Below are 23,395 nucleotides of genomic sequence, written 5' to 3' on the forward strand. Positions count from 1 at the left end.
GGAAACAAACGGGTACAACAAGGAGAGTGGGCGTAGAACTGACTGAGAGCTGGAACAGGAGGAGGGGAAACTTGGGGACACTTGGGGAAGGTGAGTGTGACAGAGACACGCGGAAGACAAGTGAGGAAGGTAAGATAAGAGAACAAGGAGGGAAGGAAAGTGCTGGGAAAGTAAGGGGGTGGGGCCAGCGAGGAGGAGGAGGAGGAACTTGCTGGGAGGGGGACCCGAGTTCATTACACACGGAACGCAATAAGGAAGCAGCTCTTAGCAATCAGCTCTTCTCCAAGGAACGGACTTTTGTGACCGGGGACTCGCAGCCCTGCTTGACAGGTGAGTGGCCGATACCATTGTCTGCGAAACGGGGTGGGGGGAAACTGTTGAAGAGACTTGCGGAAGGTTCGAATGAGTTCTTCCAAGTAAAACTTTGCGAGTTTTGATGAGAAGGATCAGTCAGTTTCCCTCGCCAGGCGGAGGTGCCATTTGTGCTTCAGCAACAGCCTGGGCTGGGACCAAAGTGCTGCCAAGTGTCCGGCCTGAGGTGCAGCCTAAGACAGCAGGTGGTGGGAGCTGCTACCCGGACCTTGCCGGCTCCTTGGGCGCTGGAAGAGGGAAACCCCAATAGAGCTTTAGCCAGGGAATGAACTCGCGAGGCAGGGCTGTTTCACTTTAGTCTGGAAAGGAATGCTGCTCTGAGAGTTGCAGTTCAACAACAGTTGAATAAGCCAAAAGGTGGGTGATCCTTACTGGTTGATCGTTCCTGCTTTGTATAACCAGTCACTGCATCTGATTGGTCTGTAATGTAACCAGAGTCATAGAGCTGACAATCTAAAACTGCTGCAAGGGTTCTATGCGCCTGATATTTCCCTTGTCTTACTAACTCTTCTGCCTACTGGATTATGTACAGAGCCACAGTGTATAAGTAGCCTAATACTGCAGTCTTAACCACCTGTCCCTGGTGCAGCCTCCAACTCCCATAATCCTTAGCCAGTGAGGGAGGCAGTGGTTCAGCAGGTCTCACATCATACCAGCCACGTCCTGTGCTCAGATTGGGTTTCATCTGTTTGCACAATGAGCCAAATCCCATTGCTTAGTGGAATGATTAAGGGCAGAGACACAGGGTAAGATTCGGGGAGATATAGGGGCAAATTTACTAAAGGGGAAGTGGCGAAAATTCGCCAGCGTGACGTCATTTTGCCACTTCGCTGATTTACTAACAGGTGTTGGCGTAAATTTGCTAGTGAAGTGGACCTACTTTAGCGCTACTTCACACGCTTACGTCAGGCGAAGTTGCGCTATGGCGAAGGGACGTAAATACACTAATTCACTAACTTGCGGATTTTACTGAGCGTTACCTCTTGCGCCAGACTTTACTTCGCTACCTCAGACCAGGCGAAGTGCAATAGAGTAGATAGGACTTGCTTCAAAAAAAGTTAAGATTTTTTCGAAGTCCCAAAAAACGCTGGCGTCTTTTACTTTTTTAAGGGTGATAGGCTGAAAAAGTTTGTAAATTTTTTTGGGGTACCCTCCTTCCCCCCTACATTTCCTAACATATGGCACCTAAACTATACAGTGGGCACATGTGTAGGGCAAAATAACAACTCTATTTTATTTTATGAAGCTTTCCCAGGCTTGTGTAGTGTAATGTATTTGCTGCTACATATACGTCCATTGTACTTTAACTTGGCACTGTATGCAAATTGGGCATCGCTAGCGTAACTTTGAACCACTGATCGTAACTTCGCTAGCGCAACTTCGCAAACGATCGGTAACTTGTGCGCAAGTTCGGATCTTCGTGAATTTGCGCAGCCCTGGCAAATCTACGCCTGGCGAAGTGCGGTAAAGCCAATGATGGCGCAACTTCAGAGGTAAGTAAATTTGCCCCATAATCACCCGGCAACTAATTGCCTCTTCTTTGGGTGACTAATCTCCCCGAAAAGCTTTCCCGCCGGCTAGAATATAAATCGCCAACGGGTTGGGACTCGGAGCTCTTCGTTTTCTGAAGTTGCCCGAAGTTCTCTCATGAGGCTACTTCGGAAAATTAAGTAATCCGGGTGCCATCCCGATGAAGATTTAGATTCTAGCCGGCGGGAAGGCTTTTCAGGGAGATGAAGAAGAGGCAATTAGTTGCCGGGCGACTAAATCTCCCCGAATCTTAGCGTGTGACCTTACCCTTAATGCGTGTACTGTACTATTCAGTTGCACACAGCTGGGGGGCCAGAGTCTGACATACTTTGCTTACAGATGTGCATGTGGCACGTGTACACCCACCCACACACATACACACACACTCACACTCACACACTCACACACACAACTGCTGGATTCAGACCTTGTGTGTTTGCATTCTCCTTCCTCATTGTGCTGTGTGGGCTCAGATTAAAGGTGGTCATACACGCACAGCTATTATTGTACGAAATGAAACAATATCCAACAATATCTTACAAAAGACTTGGATAACGATCATGTCATTGATTGGCCAAGCCAGAACATAGGCGCCTGAAAATCAGCAAGGGGATACTGCTAAATTGTCAGAGAAAGGTAGAATTATATTGTTTCTACCTGTTTATTTGATGATTCAACTTTTGTAGAGAAAAAGAACAATCTTTCCTGCAACCAGTGGTCACAATAAGATGGAAATTGTTATGTGTATGACCACCTTTAGTCTATACACTAAGGAGGCCATCACTGTTTTGGTTGAATATTTGTTTTGATGCCTTTGCTTATAAGAGTCGCTAATAGTCCAGTCCAGGGGGTATAAAAATTCCCCAAGTTATGTACAGTAGTTTAGGGATGCATTTAATGTTCTTCAGTGCATAATCAGTTAGTTGGTTGAAAGGTTGCTCTTGTGTAGAGAAATGCAATTATTATTCAATATATATATTTGTGGTAGAGTTTGATGGTAATGTCTCCTTCCTTGGTCTCACAGCAGTGGTCTCACAGCAGTTCTGTCATGCTTTATGGCGGAGATTCTAGCTGCTATCTTCAGACCACAGTGGTCCAATATCCTACCTGAAATGAGTTTTGGATTATAGTATCTCTTTAACCAGGAACCTGTAAAACAGATATCCGCTGAAGGTTTGTCCTGCCAGCTCTACATGGAGAGATATCTTTTATTAGTATTTTTAATAATTGCATATTTTTAGAGCACCACAATATTCAGCAGAGCTGTACAATTTATGAGTTTATACAAAGAACATACAGAATTACATACATAGTGTCCAATAACCGATGCAAATGGTGAAGCGGGCCATGCCCAAAAGCGCTTTCACTCTAAAAGAAAAGAGCTTACAATCTAAAATACTGTAGAATTATGTGATAAGTTCAGCAACCACTGTATTAATCCTGGGTCACTAATTCTCCTCTCTTGGTTTTCCCTGGGAAGCTGACAATTACAGTTTAACAATGTCAGAATCTGTACAGCACTGATGTTGGGGCTTTATAAGAGTGTGTTTACTCTTATAATCATAAAGCAGTAACTGTAGGTATAGTTCTTACAGTAACGTGAGATTTGCTAGCAGATTTTGTGATGATAAGGCGTTTGAACATTCCTGCCCTAAAGCAAGGAGGTTAGTAGGAAGCAGACAGCATTTGAAAGATGAGTGCATTAGGGTAGTACAGCATTCCTGCCTGCCAATTAGCCCAAACTTTAACACGCCCCCCCAACACACTCAAAAGTTTAGATCCAGATATGAAAACAAGAAAAAATGGAGTGTTTTCTAGCCTCCTATTTCTCTATGGCCAGACTGGGAATGCACTACTGTTATCATTAAAGGGGTTGTTCACCTTCCAAACTGATTGTTTACCAGCAATAGTCTTTTTTTTCAGTTGCTTTCTATGCTTTATTTTTGACTGTTTTTCCAAATATTTATTTTTTTTAGGCATGTGGGGAGACTTGTTGTCCGCTTTTAAATCTGCGCTACAGATCTCCCCAAAATGCTTTCCCACTGGCAATTAAGTCAATAGTCGATGGGGCGCCATAGCGCAGATTTAAACATGGATGACAAATGTGCCAGCTAATGTTCCTGTCTCTGCAGTTTTAGGGCAGGGGTACATGAAGCTACTGGGGGAAATTAGTCACCCAGCGACAAATCGCTTCTTCTTCGGGCGACTAATGTACCCGAACTGCCTCCCTGAATCGCTTTGTTTGCCGAAGACACCCGAAGCCACTTTGGTTGAATTCTGAGAGTGAAGTGCTCCAAGTGCCATCCCGCCGTCGATTTCGATTCTAGCCGGCGTGGAAGCAGTTCAGGGAGATTAGTCGCCCAAAGAAGAAACAATTTGTCGCCGCGCGACTAATCTCCCCCAGTAGTTTTGTGGTTAGTCTGGCAACTCTGTAATCTAGGTGCAGATTCTGAACTGTTACAATTTGCTACATTAGTTGATACATGTCTCTGCAGCAAATGCAGCAAATAAAAAGCGAATATTAGCAATTATTGTATCAATTCTGACAGCTGCCTTTAATGAAACTCAGGGATTCTGTTCAGCATTCTGCCTTCCACCTGCGTTCGGCGCTTATTTGCATAATTGAATTATTGATGCTAACACTATATATGGAACTGAGTTGTCATTGGCTTTAACAGTGATGTGAGTGTTGTACACCCAGATTGACTCAGTACATGTGAGCTTTTGCATGCAACATATGACCCACCGGGGTTAATGGTGGCCACCATTTCTTTTAAATGAGAGGGGTAAATTGATTTGGGGATGTTATTTAAGGATTTGTATAAAAATAAAAAATTCTGTTTTTACTTATACATATTGAGTGATTGTACAGAGGACTACCGTAAAGGGGTGGTTCATCTTTAAGTAGATGAGAAATAAAAAATAACAATAACAATAAATGTCCAGCCAGGGAGCTCCCATTACTATTAAAGTTGGGGTCCGTACCTCCAATTGTCCCCAACCCCTTAATTATTAGTCAGGGACGGTGCTTGGCTGGACTAAAGAGGTGGTTCACCTTTAAGTTAACTTTTAGTATATTATAAAATGGCCAATTCTAAACAGCTTTTCATTGATTTATTGATTGATTGATTTATTTATCGTTGCCTTCTTCTCACTCCAGCTTTCAAATGGGGGTCACTGACCCCATTGAAAAACAAATTCTCAGTAAAGCTACTTTGTTAATGCTTTTAATTACTCATCTTTCAATTCAGGTCCTTTACAATTAATATTCCAGTCTCTTATTCAAATCAATGCATGGTTGCTAGGGTGATTTGGACCCTAGTAACCAGATTTCTGACATTTAAAACTGAAGAGCTGCTGAATAGAAAGCTACATAACTCAGAAACAAAAAATTGTAAAAAATAAAAACCAACTGCATATTGTCTCAGAATATCACCCTCTACAATACATCATGCTGAAAGTTAACACAAAGCTGAACAACCCTTTAATTCAGCTCAGCACCGTCCCTGACTAATAAATAAGGGGTCAGGGACAAATGGAGGTAGGGACCCCAACTTTAATAGTAATGGGAGCTCCCTGGCTGGACATGTTGGGGCACACACATGCACATAATGGACAAGTGTTCCAGTTTGCTCCTTATTCTCATGTGTGTAATATGATTGCTTCTCCAATTCTGTATCACATCCATGCTCATAATGATGTCCAATTCTTAGCATCTTTTCAGTTGATCTATATTTTTCACTCTCTCTCTTTTTATAGATTCCTATTCAGAATCTATTCAGCTTTCAAGTGCCTCTGCAACCAAAACAACTATTTCTATTTGAGGCAAAAATGTTACTGTTGCTTTTAATACTTATAATTCAGCTCCTCATCTGTTCATCTTCACTCTCTGATACAAGCCATAGTCTGGTTTGGAGTTAGTTGGACCCTAGCAAGCAAATAGGCGTTGAAGTTCCAAGTTGGAGAGATTGTGAACATAAATAATCAATAAAAAGATGCAGATCTTTACTACTAAAAGAACATAGTACTCCCGATTGCTTGGTTGCATTGATAGAGTTTCAAGTTCAAACATAGTGAAAATAAGCAGATGAAAAGAATGTTTATTTCTTTATTCCGGTACTGTTACAGGACTACAGTTACACTCACTGACACACCAAAATTAGCTCATCTGCCCCTGCCATTTCTACCCTTTTATTGTGCACAAATGAATATTTTATGCATTTAATCTCTAAATTACATTTTATTTCTTTAGCATTGTTTATTCTGATGATCATCTTAGCACTGTCCCAGTGGATTTGTGTTGTACAGCTGTGCTGCATTTTTTTCATAAATTCCAGTTGTTCAATGGAAAAGACTATCTGGGAGGGCTCACTTAACAGATGGAACATTTTCTGTGTTGTGGTTATTTTCAAGTAACATCAATACTTATTTTGTAGATAGGATAAACAGCCTTAGGGTTTCTACTATAGGTGCTGACTATGGGACAGTTGCTTCCTGTCTTTCACCAACACCCTGGTATTAAAGGAGAACTAAACCCTAAAAATGAATAGGACTAAAAATGCCCTGTTTTATATACTTAACTTATTGCACCAATCTAAAGTTTCAGCTTGTCAATAGCAGCAATGATCCAGGACTTCAAACTTGTCACAGGGGGTCACCATCTTGGAAAGTGTCTGCGACACTCACATGCTCAGTGGGCTCTGAGCAGCTGTTGAGAAGCTAAACTTAGGGGTTGTTACAAATTATCAAGCAGAAAATGAGGTTGGGCTGTCATATAAGCTGATGCTACGGGGCTGACTATTAAATTATAATGCTAATTGAAATGGTTTCTGTGCTGCCATGTCGTAATTATCCATATTAATTACTAATCAGCCTTATACTGTGACATTTGTATTCTATGTGTACTGTATATTTAAAGTTGGTCCCTAAGCTCAGTAAGTGACATCAGAACAGAGCATGTGCAGTGAATCAGCAGAAAAGAAGATGGGAAGCTACTGGGGCATCTTTGGAGACACAGATCTTACCTGCTATAGGGCTTTGGTTGCCTGGGGCTGGTACAGAAGCACAAAACATAATGTACAACATTTCTAGACTACTTCTGTAGTTTAACTTTCCTTGCCCTTTAAAGAGAACCTATTAAGGCAGAGACACATGGTCAGATTTGGGGCTAGAATGTAAATCGCTGGCGGGATGACACTCAGATCTGAAGTCGTCCGAAGTTTCCTCATGACTAATGTTGCGAATCTGACCGCATGTCTCTGCCCTTAGAGTAGAACTGGTTCCCTAACTGGAGGTGCGGGATAATAGAAAACTGCACTTGAGTTGGGAGTTCCTGATATAGATACTACGGTGGGAATCTAAACTCACTTTACACATTATAAGATATAAAAGACAAAGACCACCCACACTGGGAGCTCCTTTCTAGTACAGGTGATGTAGGACTTGCTAGGAGCATTTTTGTTATTTGTTATTGTTCACCCAAACTGAAGTGCAGGCTCTATTAGCCCACACCACCATTGGAGGAAATATTCTTACTATGATAAGTGCCATTGAACAAATGTGCTTATAAACTGAATCTTGAAATTATAATTTCATTTTAAATATATGGGGCAAAAAAAGATGGACCAGCACATATGAAGCTGGCCGCAGATTTATCCTTAGGTCCAACAAACGATAAAAATAAAGTGGTAAAAAGAACAAATCCGACGATGTTCTGCCAATGAGAGCAATTGTACGAAAGTTATGTCTGACAAATAGTAGTGACAGTCACCCATGGATATTATTGTTAGCCGACAGAAACCTCGACTAAATGACCAATCGCATATGAGAAAATGTTGGGTTGAACCTTTGTTTCGTAAAACTTTATCTTTGCATCTGTGGCCAGCTTTAATTGCTTTAACCGCATTGGTTTGCAGTGGTGTATTCCCTATATCTATATAGTGGTGCAAGTTTTAATAGCAGAGATGTGTAGGCCATACCTGTCTATAATAGCATAGCCTGTTAGCAGACTTGGACCGCTGAGTTCGGTAGCTTTTACCTATCCGTCACTGCAAATGTATTGTCCAGGTACGATGTTTTTGCAGAGATGAGCAGGCTGCTCTGATATAATACAGTATGTTTTGTCTTCACAAATCAGAAGAGCTGATAAGGTATGTGAACACCTGTCTGTCTAAAATCTCCTTCCAAAACCATGGTTATTAATATGATGTTGGAGCTCTGTTTGAATCTAAAACAGCCGTTATCCTCTACTGTTCTGGGAAGACTTTTTATTGCTTGGTGGGATTTACTTCCATTCATACATCATAATCAAAAGTCGCCTGCGCTAATGCACACACGGCGATGCGTTTTCTATAGTCGCCCAAAATTGCCTCAGCAAGGCAACTTTGGGCGACTATAGAAAACGCATCGCCGCGTGTGCATTAGTGCAGGCGACTTTTCATTATAGCCTATGGGAAAACACGCTGAGGCAGTTCGGGGAGATAGTTGCTCAGAAGACGAGGCGATTAGTCGTCAGGCGACAAAATCTCCCCAAATCTCCTCGTGTTTCCTTACCCTTAAAGGGCAATTCATCTTCATTAGCAAAACTGTAATACCACATAAAACCTGACCCTTAAACCCCCAGAAATGTGTTCATACTTTCCATAACCTGCCAAATTGTGTAAAATGGACATGGTAATTAGGGGTTGTGGCCATAAAATGGGCATGGTCAAATATTTTTGTCCCTCTTTCTATTTTCAAAATGTTGGGAGGTATGACATATTAAAAGGCACGGGCCTTGTCAACAATTATCATACTGGCGGGGTTAGTAGAAGTGAGTGTATACTATACTATCGTATTTATTTGATGCATAAGATTGTAGGTGAGTCACCTGCGGGTCAGGGCTAGTGTTAAGAGCAGTCTCTGTCAGAAGATTATATAGACCGTAGTATACAAATTTATATGTAGATTCATGTGGAACATATGTTGTGAGCTTTTCTGCCTTATTTGGAGCACTGCCCTGCATCTCAGATGGGATGACTATGCCAATAGATAAGCAGACAATACATATATATGATGGTTCAGCAGAGAAGGGCAGTCTGTACTACTACACAGCAGCACTTAGTCAGCAGAAACTAATATACCCTGCCTTTATATCATTGCATTTGTGTAAGCAGAGATGGAAAGAATGTGCAAGTATATAATAGTGATGGCTAAATCAGCACAGACTGTATGTCTATAGGAGGTGTCAGCAGATATAGATATTGCCTATTCCTGCAGTGCAATTTCTCATTTAAGCCAGACTTGCTTACAAATAAAATCATTTTTGTGGAGTCTACACCTCCCTTCTTCTGGTTACACTAGTGATGTAAAACCACTCTAAAATCAGTTCCCCTTGCTGACTTTATTGGTGAGAGCGTATTTTTTTTTCAGACAATAGTGTAACCAATTAATTTAATTAACAGTCCACATAAAAGTTCCAGAAACGTGTGTATACCGTAATGTTGTAGCGTATCTATACTACATGCTCACTATGTAGACTAGGGCCACACGGGGGATAAAACCAGCTAGCCAAAATCCGCATTGAATCGTCTTGTTGCGAACAGAATCAACGGGTTTTGGCAAAGAACCACCAGTTTGCAATTTGAACCAAAATTTGTGAAGCCGAGCTTGAATCAATGCGGAATAAAGAAGAGACTACTGCCTGCTGTAGGGCTGAAATCAGTCAGCAGAATTCGTCTATCTGATTTCGACCCCTGTATGGCCCTAGCTTTACACTAACAAGTATACAAAAAAATTAATATATGTCAGATGGACATGTTACCATTATTTAATTATCTATTCCCCAGCCTCTCATCTGTCTACAAACAAGACCATGGTTAATTGTAAGATACTGTATGTGTTAAGATTAAAGGGCATGTAAAGTCTAAAATAGAATAAGGCTAGAAATGCTGTAGTTTGTATACTAAATATAAACATGAACTTACTGCACCACAAGCCTAATCAAACAAATAATTTAGGCTTTCAAAGTTGGCTACAGGGGGTCACCATCTTGTAACTTTGTTAAACATCTTTGCAAGACTAAGACTGTGCACATGCTCAGTGTGGTCGGGGCTGCTTAGGGATCACCATAAACAAAGCTGCTTGAGTTCTGCATGGCTGGGAAGTAAGGTGGGGGCTCCCCCTGCTGTTCATAAGTATGATTGTTTCCCTGCTCAGCAGTTAGCGACCGTCTGACAATTTCTATCCACAGTGAAGGGAGAATTTCACTGCATACAGTCAGGTTTCTTATAAAAATGGTACACATTTTTTTTACTAAAGTTTATTGGAGATAGGTTTCTTTTTTATTAAAGAAAGTAAAAATGGGGTTTTATTTTTTTGCCTTTACATGCCCTTTAAAACCCCTAATTGTAAAGACCATGGTTGGAGAGTTACAAAAAACAGTAGACATCAGAGGAATTTTAGGGCATGGACACACATGCGGATCTAGTTGCGTTTTCTGCACGGTTCACGCCGCATTTATTAAAAAAGCTGACCAACGCATGTACGCTAGCGTAATGTGCCATTGCCTTAAGCTTAAACTTCTTGGCGTATCTACGTGGCAGTTGGCTTTTTTAAAAACCATGGCGCGAACTGCGCCGAAAACAAAGTCCGTGCGTACTATTTATAATTTTGACATTTAAGTATTTGCCTGATGCTTTTATGCAACATATATGATCACCTATGTTGCTCTATTAGGGAGCTGTCATATTTGTGTAGCACTTCTGACAGGTTGAGAAGCAACAGCCGTGGCAAAACCACTTTAGGAACTTCACGTAACAATTACTTGAACAGACCTGGGTTGGTGGGGCACAACTAATAAATACCCTTATCTGCCATCAGGTGGGGGAATTCTTCTCTCTAGCTGTAGGGTACACAATAACTCTTGGGTCTGTTCCCGTACAGTGATCGTGGGGAATGTGACTGTATCAGTCTTACATCTATGCTTTTGCTTTTTCTATAACAGAAGCGGGGAAGGCTCCCAAATAATTTTCCATGTATCTTATCTTTGTTCAAGATGCACCAGTGTAACTTTATTATTTTCTTTATGAAATGTGAATGCTTTTACCCTTATTTCCTTTTGGTTGTAGTCATTTCTATCCTTATTCTGTATTTCACATTTAGCTTTTATAAAATGTATTTTTCCAATACAGGGCGTTCCAGTGTGTGTGTGGTTTCAGATTTGTGCATGAAATGTTGGTCACGTTTTCTAGTCGCATAATGAACGTTTCATGTGAAGTCATATATTGTGATGTTAGATATTCTCTTACTCATGCTGTACCTTCCTTGTGTGGAATAGAGTTGTACAGATCTTTAACGTCGCAGTGTTTGTGTCCAGCTGTTCAGCCGATGCTAAAAATGAAGACAAGTGCCTTTTTATTAGTAAGTAATGAGTGCTCGGGTCCTCCAGGAATAATGCACTCTTTCATACAGGGAGCAAGCAGAACTGGCTGTACTCCTCCAAATAATCCAATCATTCTGTCCCAGGATCAGATCACATGTCAGCCAATTTCGGGGAAGTGTGGGGCCTTTGTAGAACAATCTAGGGAAAGAGTCCACTGCCCTATGCAGTCCCTCCTTGCATACAGCATATTTCTTTCCTGATACAGCAATGAGCCCAAATTAGATATTGTCACCAAATTAGATATAGTGAAATCTCAGGTTTACATCAGCCTTTATACATTAAATTTTTGGCTAACTAACTATATTAGGAACATGTTTTACTTTCCACAGCCTATCTATTTACCCAGTTTTTATTTCTACACTGAATTGTTCCTTTAAAGATGGGACAACACCCCCAGCCAGGTGACTGAATTGCCCCTTGTTCCATAGTTCTGTATAAAATCTCAACTGAACACCTCTACCACCAATCACCCATAGAGATTCAGTTCCCTGGAGATCTGGATACAAGGGTTTACCGCAAAGATGCAGTTAGGCATTTACAATTTATTGCACCACAGTAACCAGTATAGAAGATTTTCGAGGGGGGGGGGACAAAAACCATCCCTTTATGAATAAATAAATACTCCTGAAACGTTACATTTGCTATGCTGGTCACTCTGTGGCACAATAAATTGGTGCCTAAAAAATCCAAGTGTGCGTGGGTTTGTGTTAGTGATGTGGGGGTCGGGTACCTACCGGCTTCCTTTTCCCGCGCAACCCGCCCCACCGATGACGTCTAAATCAGGACTGCCCGCAAAGAAACGGGACAGTTGGGAAGTATGGGCTCATGATAGAACTGGCCCTAGTGGGTGTCTTTGTGTCTGTCCATCAGTCTCTGATTTTTATTCTGGTCTCACAGGGCAGAGGGCCTGAATATTCAGTTACACCCTGGACATCTAGCTGTCATCATGATATTCCAGCATCAAGAAATACTGGCAGAAAACAGAAATAAAGTAGCAAAAGTAGGGATAGATTTCTTTCATGAGACATCGTGGTGGCCATACACGGGCAGATTAACGCTGCCGATATCGGTCCTTTAGACCAATTTGGCAGCTTATCCGCCCATGTGTGAGGCTCCCGACGGGTTCTCCTGATCGTTCGGCCAGATGTTGATTGGTTAAGTTTGATTTTTTTTTTTGTACGATCCAGGACCGCATCGGCTAGTTGATGCTGTCCTGCAACCCGTCGGAGCCCATTCGTAGTATTGTATTCCGATCATTTGGACCCAGGGCCGAACATTCGGATTTATCCGATATGGCCCATCCGTTAGTGGGCATATCGGGCCATGATCCGCTCGTTTGGCGACCTTGCCAAACGAGTGGATCTTACAGTGTATGACCACCTTAAATCAGTGCACCAAGACTGTTATTTGTGCTCCTCCGAGGTGAATGCCATTAATTCCATCTTTGTTCTGCTGCTGTAAAACATATGGGTCTGATATTTGGCCATCAGAAATAGAGACCATGTGACTCATCGCCTTGGGAATTAGGAAACAATCTCGTGCTCTCCAGAACATGTCATCAGAGGGATACAGGTAGAACTGCCACCTCGTGCCTTTAGAACAGGATACATGAAATCCCCAAGTTGCTAATGTGCAATTAAAATACAGGCTACACTGGTTCCTAGGAAGAGTTCACTAAAATATACAGAACGTGAGCAACCCTAGAAGGCAGGAATTCACTTGTAGAACATGATCTACCGTAATAGCATTTCCTTATTTCAATACACATAATAACACCTTAATAGAACATTCCATCAAGGTTGCAGGGCATCATTTTGTATAGGTATAGGACCAATTAACCAGAATGCTCGGGACCCAGGGTTTTCCGGATAATGGATCTTTCTGTAATTTGGATCTTCATACTGTGTCTACTAGATAATCATGTAAACATTCAATGATTATATCGTATTTTGGATCAAGTACAAGCTACTGTTTTATTATTACAGAGAAAAAGGAGATCATGGAATGGGAGATGGCCTTTCTGTAATTCGTAGCTTTCTGGATATTGGGTTTCCGCATAACGGATCCCATACCTGTATTTCCTATTATGCACCACAGCAGCTCAAATGTCATTTTTTGTTTCCTTTGTACGGTAGGAGTTCGATGGACAGCAAAGGGTTAATACGCGTGTCTGTGTGTTGTTCTCATGGGACATATTTGCAGAGTGATACAAGGCGTGTTTGCTTCCGTCTATATGTAAAGCATTTCCAAATAACTTGCATTGGGACAATGCATTGACCCCCATCTCCTGCATTTCCAGGAGTGCAAAAAAGTAGAGATTATGTGTAGATTGGGAGTAGGGTGTGTCTAATCTGTAGCCGTGCAGATGATGTTTGACTATAACTCCCATCAACCCAGATGTAGTTTAACGACATATATCAGGCCTCCGTGTGCCAGCCTGCCGTAAACACGTTTCTTGTCATAAATAAAAATGCCGTTTTGGTGGGGAAATCCCAGAGCATTATTTCTGTACTCAGAAACCGGTAGCAGACTCCTACACTTGCAGTTTCACTGCCACAAGAGACTGCACTCACTTCAAAGTGTAAGAAGGCCGGTCCTCATTTCTGTTTACTTTATTCAGGGGTAAAATATTGACACATTTTACAACACTGCAGTCTTTATTTACTTTGCTTCATCGCGGTAGCTCCTAGGAACCTATCAGCAACTAGCTACGGTCAGTGGCGTGCAGTCATAATAATTAGAGAAGGACACTCTGGTTGCCCTTGGTTACAGTGCCGTTTCCTCGTTGCACTTGGGCGATTAAATAAGTTACACAGTTGTAGGTGCAGAACTATAATTCTATGCCCATCTACTGTGCTGGAATTATACATTTTACATACATCACTGTAGATATATGCTGTACAGGAGGATTTAGGATTCCATTCCTCGTTCAAAGGGAACAGAAATCCTATGTCAGCTTGTCTGTGAGCAAGCCTGGACTCGCTCGCTGCTTCCCATCTTTATACTGCAGGTTGCAAGCCGACTTCTGGTTCAACCAGTTCTTGTGAATTTAGTCGGGGTGGGGGGTGGGTGTAAGAAGTAGAAAAGCGACATTTTTATATTTTCTTATTTAAATTAAAGCACAAAGGCTTGAACGGGGCGGATGCACGGGGAAACTGGTTTGTTGGATTGTAGGCTAACTTTAACTCTCCGCTTTCAGACATAGAGCACAACATTGTCACTGGGTGAGACCATTCAATCTCAATATTAGAACTGCTTGTAACTGCCAACTAATATATTATTCTTTGTCTTTGGCAAGACAGGTGCCTATAGGATTATTCACATCATAGGAAACAAAGAAAGCTCTTTCATACTTGCCAGAATTCCCCTAGAGAGAAGGAGACTGATGGAGAATATACTAGGGATGCACCAAATCCAATATTTTGGATTTGGTGCATCCCTCGGTCAAACCCCAGAATCCTTCAAAAAAGATTCGGGCGAATACCGAACCAAATCCGAATCCTAATTTTCATATGCAGGGGTGGGAAGGGGAAACCAGTTTTTACTTCCCTGTTTTGTGACAAAAAGTCGCGCAATCTCCCGCCCGCCCCTAATTTACATATGTAAATTAGGATTCAGGTTTGGCAGGGCAGAAGGATTCGGCCAAATCCGAATCCTGTTGAAAAAGCCCGAATCCTGTATTCGGTGCCTCCCTAGAATATACTGTGTAGACTGATGCAGTGTTCATTTCTTATTCCTGCACTCTCCCTTTTTAAAGGAACAGTAACACCAAAAACTGAAAGTGTTTTAAAGTAATGAAAATATCATGTAGTGTTGCCCTGCGCTGGTAAAACTGCTGTGTTTGCTTCAGAAACACTACTATTGTTCATATAAACAAGCTGCTGTGTAGCAATGGCGGAAATTGAAAAATGGCTATATGTCACAGGATAAATAATGGATAACAGATAACATTATCTTCTACAGAGCTTATCTGCTATCTGCTGTGTAACTTGAGCCTTTTCTCCTTTGAATGGCTGCCCCCAAGGCTACACAGCAGCTTATTTATATAAACTATAGTAGTGTTTCTGAAGAAAACACATCAGTTTTACTAGTGCAGGGCAACACTGCATTATATTTTTATTACTTTAAAACAATTTAATTTTATGATGTTACTGGTCCTTTAAAGGGGGAATTTTACAATAGAGCAGAAAGAACAAAAAGTCATGACATGTTGAACATAGGAATGTGTTTTCTTTAACCTGACAGTATATAAGAGGTCCCTAGCCCTGGGGAATGTGTTTTCTTTAACCTAACAGTATATAAGAGGTCCCTAGCCCTGGGTTAAGTTATCACGTTGACAGCAGGTAGTTTCTAGTTGTTTAACCATTCAGGCCCCATGAAACAGTTTGACTCTAACATCACATAAGAAACTACAATCTGTATATTAGCATAGAACATGAAGTATGTGCACTGTTTAACCTAAGGAATGTACCCAGCAATATCAAGCTGCTGGCTCAGACCCTGTTTTTCAGATTAGATGCCCTGCAGGGCATAGCTAAAGTTCACTGCTGTAAGCGACGTGTTTTAAATCAGTCCTGTGGGGAAAAGTAAATGAATGCACCATAACGAATTCCAGGGGGGTATATTTATCAAAGAGGGAAGTTAGAGGTCGCCACAGTACACTAGAGTGAAATTCCGCCACTCTCCATTCGTTTCTATGGGATTTTGAAAGGCGTATTTATCAAAGGATGAACTTTCACTTTCACCCATTGACAAAAAACCCAAAGAAATTAATGGAGAGTGGCGGAATTTCACTCTAGAGGACAGTGGCGACCTCTAACTTCACTCTATCATAAATATACCCCAGGCTTTTAGTATCCCCTGCATTGTATACACAGGACACAAATGACCTATTTTTCACACAACATCATCTTGGAAGCAGTTGCAAGTAGTGGGAAGCAGTGTTGTGCATAATCTGAACTGAAATCCTTTTTGGCTATTTGGTAGGGATGCACCGAATCCACTATTTGGGATTTGGCCGAATCCTTAGCGAAAGATTCAGCCGAATCCGAATCCTAATTTGCAAATGTAAATTAGGGGTGGGAAGGGGAAAACATTTTTTACTTTTCTGTGCCGAAAAGTCATGCGATTTCCCTCCCTGCCTCTAATTTGCATATGCAAATTAGGATTTGGTTCGGCCGGGCAGAAGGATTCGGCCGAATCCAAATCCTGCTGAAAAAGGTCGAATCCTAGATTCGGCGCATCCCTACTATTTGGAGAAAAAGCTACACACTCTCCCCCCTATATACAGTATGTCCCTGGTCAGTGCATCCAAGAGTCTTGTGATGAAGAGCTGCCATTGCTGTTAGTAGCTGGTCCCTCCTTGCAATGCTCATGTGTTACTAGTGAATGCTTAATATTATTATTATTATTATTATTATTATTATACTTCACCCCTTCACAGTGAAATGAAAACTTGTGTCTTTTCTTAGCTTCCATGTGGCCTGATATCACTGGGAGCTTTGTGTGCCTATAAGACGGAGGGGTGTCTGACAGCTCACTGTATTAATGAGTTATTTATTACACTTTTCCTTGAGTCTGTTAGTTGGACTTTGGAAACCTCAGAAAGCATAGTGTTAATGTAGTGCACTAAAGCACTTATGTGCTTTGTATACACTGACACCAACCTGCATTTTCTTTCCAGTTCACCTTGGAGTATGCTCTACTGCCACACATTCCCTTACACTTACACAAACAAGTCAAATCTGCATTCCTTATATAGGGATATATCATCTCTTAAGTAGTATGGTATATTGCCCATGCTGGGGGGGACGGGTAGCAAAGTACTGAATGGGAGGGATTCAGTCTGAACAACATTTTAGGTTAGGTGGTTTGCTGTTCAGGGTGGCTATTTAATGATAGCATAGCAGTGTTTTTTATTAGGAATGCATACCTCCCAACTGTCCCATTTTTCGCAGGACAGTCCCGATTTTGACAGCTCAACCCGCAGTCCTGGATTGTTATTGAAATGTCCTGACTTTCTCTTTGATCTCCTACACTGAACAGCCAGAAAAAGTTTCTAAAATGTAATTGGCTTTTGGCAGAGAGCCCAGAATATTTGGCAGGTGCACTTAGATAAATTTGTTACAATTTAAGATGAGCAAAGAAACAATTGTAACAATTTAAGATAAGCCGGTCTCTTGGGGAAACTGTGACTTGCAGCTTAAAGGGCAATTCACCTTCACTAGTAAAACTGTAATAACACATAAAACCTGACCCTAAAACCCAGAGAAATGTGTTCAAACTTTCCATAACCTGCCAAATTTAGTAAAATGGACATGGTGTTTAAAAGGTGTGGCCATAAATGCGTGTGTCTTTTTCTCCCTCTTTCTATTTAAAAATGTTATGGGAATGGGATTCCTTACCTGCAAACCTGTTATCCAGGTAACTCTGAATTACATGAAGGCCATCTCCCATAGAGTTTATTTTAAGCAAATAAAATTTTTCACAATTGAAGAATGATTTCCTATTTCTCTATAATAATACAAAAACGTTACCATGTCTTTGATCCTAACTAGGATATAATCAATTATAATTGGAGGAAAAAGAATCCTGTTGCGTTTATGTAATTCTTCAATAAGTTGTATTATTACAGAGAAATAGGAAATCAATTTTAAAATGTGAATTATTTGCTCACAATGGACTGCAGGTATTGGATCCGTTATCTTGAAACTCATTATCCAGAATGCTCAGAATTACAAAAAAGGTTGTCTCCCATAGACTCCATTTTATTCAAATAACCCAAATTTTTAAAAATGATTTCCTATATCTCTGTAATAATAAAACAGTAGCTTCTACTTGATCCCAACTAAGATATAATTAATCCTTATTGGAAGCAAAACCAGCCTATTGGGTTTATGTAATGTTAACATGATTTTCTAGTAGACGTAAGGTATAAAGATCCAACTTACAGAAAGATCTGTTATCAGGCTTTCAGGCCTCATTTTTTAAAATCTATTCTTACAGTCCTTTATACATGTAATAGGAATGGGGCTGAATTCTAGAGGGCAGATTTATTAAGAGTCGAATTGAAAATTCGAATATTCGATTTTTTTGTATGGTCAAAATTGTCAAATTCGACTAGGGAGTTATCCAAACTTGATTCGAGTTTTTTTAAAAAAAAATTAGAATTCGATTTTTCGAGATTAATCATACTCTGGGCCTTTAAGAATTCGAAATTGGCTATTCGCTACCTAAAATCTGGTGAATTGTTGTTTAAGTCAATTGGAGAGATGCAGGGATTTATTTCCTGACATTCAAGTTTTTTTTTTCCAGAGAAAAAACTTGAATCAAGTTTGATCAAATTCGATTCAAATTCGATTTGGATTTTTGGGTCGTTTAAATTTGTCCGAGTTGGAAAAATTTGATTTTATTAATTAATTTCGATTAGTTAAATTTTGAATTCATGGGAGTTTAGGCTAGTTTTAAAAAACTCACATGAATTTGAAGTTCGACCCTTGATAAATGAGCCTGTTAGTAAATGTTCAGCCAAGCTAAATTAGAACCCTTAAAATTCATGTGAACCTCTGAACAAATTTGAATATTCTAATTAGGTTTTGAGTGAGGATTTCGTGTGGCATTTGACAAATTGCTTTGTGGAGGATTTGGTATTTGGCTGAATCCAGAACATTTTGTGAGTTGCTCAACCTAACTTTTTTTTCCAGCCGCAACCAACACAATCATGCTGTTAGATGCAGGCAGATCATCTCTAATTGGCTGATTCCAGTATGTTTCAGAAGCAATTTGCAATGTATAGGTACATCTCTACCTTTAATGTAAGATTTGCTTTCTGGAATGCCTGGCACCTGTAGGTCACACACATAAATAGCTGGCCCTGCATGTCCAGTTTTGGTTGGACAGTTTGTCTAATTTTAAGCATCTGGACATTTAGGCTAGGACCAGACGACTACTGACCGGGTTGGGGGCCCAGTGGGTTAAAAACCTCCAGAGCCCCCGCGACATGATGTGCATGCACGAATGCTGGCACGCATGCGCGAATGTGGCGGGTGGCGCGCATACACAAACTCGGCGGGCGGCACGCATGCTTGAACGCTGTGTATGCATGGACGCCACCACTCTGCCATGCCTTTTGTTTTTTTATGGGGCCAGCCGAATAGGGAGTGAGTCTGGGCCGGCAGGGGCCCACCAGGTTTTTTCCCAGTGTCCTGTCGGCCAAGTCTGTCCCTGACTACTGATCTCGGCTTCTCCGCTCCTGCTCTGCCTGCACTTAACTAGAAGCATTGTCTCTGCTCGAGTGCATGCAGACATGGTGATATTTTGCATTTTGTGCCAAAATGTGGCCGCAGTTCAGAAGACAAGGGGAGCAGCCGAGCAGCGAATGCACAATCGTATGCATGGATGGTCTTTGCCTAGCCTTATGGCTGTGTAGACAAACAGTCCTGTGATTTTGTTAGACTTCCGCTGATGAGCTTGAGTGCGTTTCTACCCCTTTTAAAACCCTCCCCCCAATTTACCCACCGTATTTACCCACAAGTCTCCATGGCGGCTGGGGAGATTTTAAAAGTGTGTGTGTGTGTGTGTGTGTGTATATATATATATATATATATATATATATATATATATATATATATATATATATATACAGTATATATATATACACACTTCCAAATGAGTATCCGCATTCCAAGGCAAATAGCTTCAACAAAGGGAGGGGTGCACGGTAATTATGTATACACCAATTATTCAAGGTCCCAACAATAGGGACCGAAACATTGGGCATAGATATGATGCATAGATATGATGTAACAATAAAATAATTGACTTTTATAACTGAGAGTGCTGGTCTGAGAATAATTGGTATACACACACACACACGGTCCTCTACACTCAATCCATTATCAATATAAGTTTCTATTTTTTTTTTACATATTACTTCATTGTAAATTATACATTCTGTATAATATGTCATTGTATTAATCTTCTTATTCTGCATACTATTTGTTATCATATTGATATATAACTGATAACTATATAACTGATGTGTGCTTCAGAAACACTACTATAGTTCATATAAACAAGCTGCTAAGCAGCAATGGTGGAAATTGAAAAAAGGCTAAATGGCACAGGTTAAATAGTGGATAACTGATAACATTATGTTCTACAGAGCTTATCTGCTGTGTAACTTGAGTCTTTTCTCCTTTGAGTGGCTGCCCCCATTGCTAGAAAAAGCAAGAAAAATTAAACCGGCACTCGGGACTCCATGCGAACGGGACAAGCGTGTTTATTGTTTTGGGGGCACGCCCCTTCGTCAGACCCCCATTGCTACACAGCCACTTACTTAAATAAATAATAGTAGTGTTTCTGAAACAAACACATCAGTTTTACCAGTGCAGAGCAACACTACATGATATTTTTATTACTTTAAACACTTTCATTTTTTGATGTTACTGTTCCTTTCACGGGAAATGTTTTTCCTCCACTTTTTAAATGCCTGCCTTCTTACTCTGTGCCCCTTATTGTTTGTCTGTATTGCCCTCCAATGTATTTGTAAATAGTTATCGTGTTCCTTGAAAGCATCTCTCCTCCAAAGAAAACAAGCTGCACTTTCATAGCCTTTCCTCATTGTCCCATTGCCTGGGGCAATGTAGTTGTACATCTCTGCACTCTTTCCAGCTCATTAATTTCCTGGCACTCCATGCTCAAGGTGAAGCTTATCCCTGATCTATAGACACAATTATACTTTCAAACCTCCTCAATGACCTTCTGTTTTTATACTTTAGACAGTGTCTGCTAAAGCTAATAGTGTTGCAAAGTCTGTTATACATCCACACGTGGAGATTTGGGGAGATTTAGTCTCCGGGCAACAAATCACCTCTTCTTCGGGCAACTAATCTCCCCGAACTGCCTTCCCGCAGGCTAGAATCTAAATCGCTGGCGAGATGGCACTCGGAGCGATTCGTTTTCCGAAGTTACCTCACAAGGAAACTTCAGGCGACTAAGGAAAACAAAGCGATTAGAGTGCCATCCCACCGGCCGATTTAGATTCTAGCCGGCGGGAAGGCAGTTTGGGTAGATTAGGTGCCCGAAGAAGAGGCGATTTGTTGCCGGGCGACTAATTCTCCACGTCTGTCTCTATCCTAACTGTCAATTCTCTAAATGATGGCTACCCCCACTTGCATTTAGTGTATGGCTATTAATCATGTTGGCACGTTTTATTTCGACAAAACGTTTGAACTTGATGGAGGTGTGTCATTTTTCAGGGTAATTACTTTGTACACCATAACTATATAATTTCTTCAGATAATTTTGGAAAGTGAAAACATCCTGCCTGGAACCCATTATACTGTAAACTGTAGGCAATTAAGTGCAATATACTGTCTTATTAGTACAACGTAAATGCAAATAATAAGTAAGCAGTGCATACAAATATCATAAATTGACGGCACCACAAATATTTTCAAATTTACATATTGAGTAAAGTGTGAGGGTAAGTCTCACTGCCCACCCCAGCCTGAGGGTGACTGTGCATACCAACTACTAAAAATGAGAGAAAGTAGTGAGTACTTTCTCACAAAAATTGGATGCTAACAGGTAAAAATAGTGATATTTATGAACCTGTACATCATACAAGGGCAGAAGCATTTTTGTAAATGGGTGTGTGTGAATCAGTCATACTACTATATTTATTCATACCTCTTTTTCTGGTTACGTCAGTGTGTTATTTCTGAGTGAAAAGGAGTAAGTTGGGTAAACAGAAAAAGAGAAAGAATGCTAATGCTGCCACTTAAAGATATTGTTATTCTGACAGCAGGCTACACAAATTACAGGACTGTCTCCATTCAAAATATATATTTAGATATATATACACACACATATCCAGATCCAAAGAGAGAGACGATGTTGGCCTATACTAGTTCCAGGCACTAAATATAATTTTAAAGGGAAAACTTTAAATTAAAAATCCATTAACCGCAGCCTATATTGAATAAATGTATTCCACAAATAATATTATCCTTTTTAAAATATGTGATGGTTTATTATTGTGCTCTTTTCTGCTGCAGCTTACGCGTAACAACACAACAGGTCTAGGTAGGCCTGCATATTATGGTGTTTACGATATTCAAGTCAAAGTCAACTGGACATTTAGAGTTTTTCTTGAAAATGTGGTAGGAAATTCCCCGGCATTTAAAAACCTTGAGGGTAGTAAAGTCACAGACATCCAATCACAATGGCTCCATTGAGCTTCAGTAAGGTGTTGGCTGAAACTCACAGATGTGTGAAAGTGTGATCCAGTCACAATAGTACCAGGTATTAATCTTTTCAAAGCCTGACTAAAGCCTGTGCAGATTTACCTTCACATCGGATGAATGATCGGTGCCATCTCCCGACCTGCCACTAACCATTCCGATCAAATAAAGTAGTAAAAGAACCGATCAGACGATGTTCTGCCCCTGACAGCAATCGTACGATAGTTATGTCTGACAAAGCTAGTGACAGTCTCCCACTGAAAATCGTACAATCGGTAATACATGCAGAGATATTATCAGTAACCGACAGAAATTTTCTAACCTGTCCGATCGTCTGAACGACCGATCGCCATGGCAGGAAAAATGTCGGTACTCTCCACACACAGTCCGAAAATCGTAGGCATCAAATCTTTGCCTCTATTGCCAGCTTTATTGTTTGTAAAACGAAACTCGTAAGGCTGTGGACATAATAAACTGTCTACTACTACTACTGCCTGATGGATGATTGCCTTCATTTTGCATGCCTGCTTCATTGTATTTTTGGTTTATCCGCTCCCCATGCTCAGGGCGGTGCACCTGGGCCTCTTCCTTTATGTGGTGAGTAACAACTTTACTACTCAGTGACCCCCCATTTATTTTCTATTAATCTTTCAATGTACCTCAAAGGTGAACCTCCCCTTTAAACATGGTTCTGCTCTTCAGAACATTAGTACTATTGTTGTACGTAATCCTAGTGCCCTGCTAAATGCACACATAACTTTGAAATATAGATTACAGATTGAATAAGGCAGCTGATTCCTTCTAATGCTCACATGAAATTTCAGAG

The 23,395-nt window shown here is 40.8% G+C and overlaps 1 protein-coding gene across 2 annotated transcripts in view; it reads left to right on the plus strand.

Moving 5' to 3' along the window:
• Nucleotides 1-272: 272 nt before the first annotated feature.
• Nucleotides 273-23,395, plus strand: part of prkcd.S (protein kinase C delta S homeolog) — a 58,068-nt gene continuing 34,945 nt past the window's right edge. The window contains 1 exon segment of one of the 2 annotated variants that reach the window (NM_001090991.1): nt 273-330. The gene's annotated coding sequence lies outside the window, so the exon portion shown is untranslated. 2 annotated transcript variants of the gene reach the window in all.

The sequence above is a fragment of the Xenopus laevis genome, chromosome 4S (assembly GCF_017654675.1).
Source record: "Xenopus laevis strain J_2021 chromosome 4S, Xenopus_laevis_v10.1, whole genome shotgun sequence".
Taxonomy (NCBI): Eukaryota; Metazoa; Chordata; class Amphibia; order Anura; family Pipidae; genus Xenopus; species Xenopus laevis.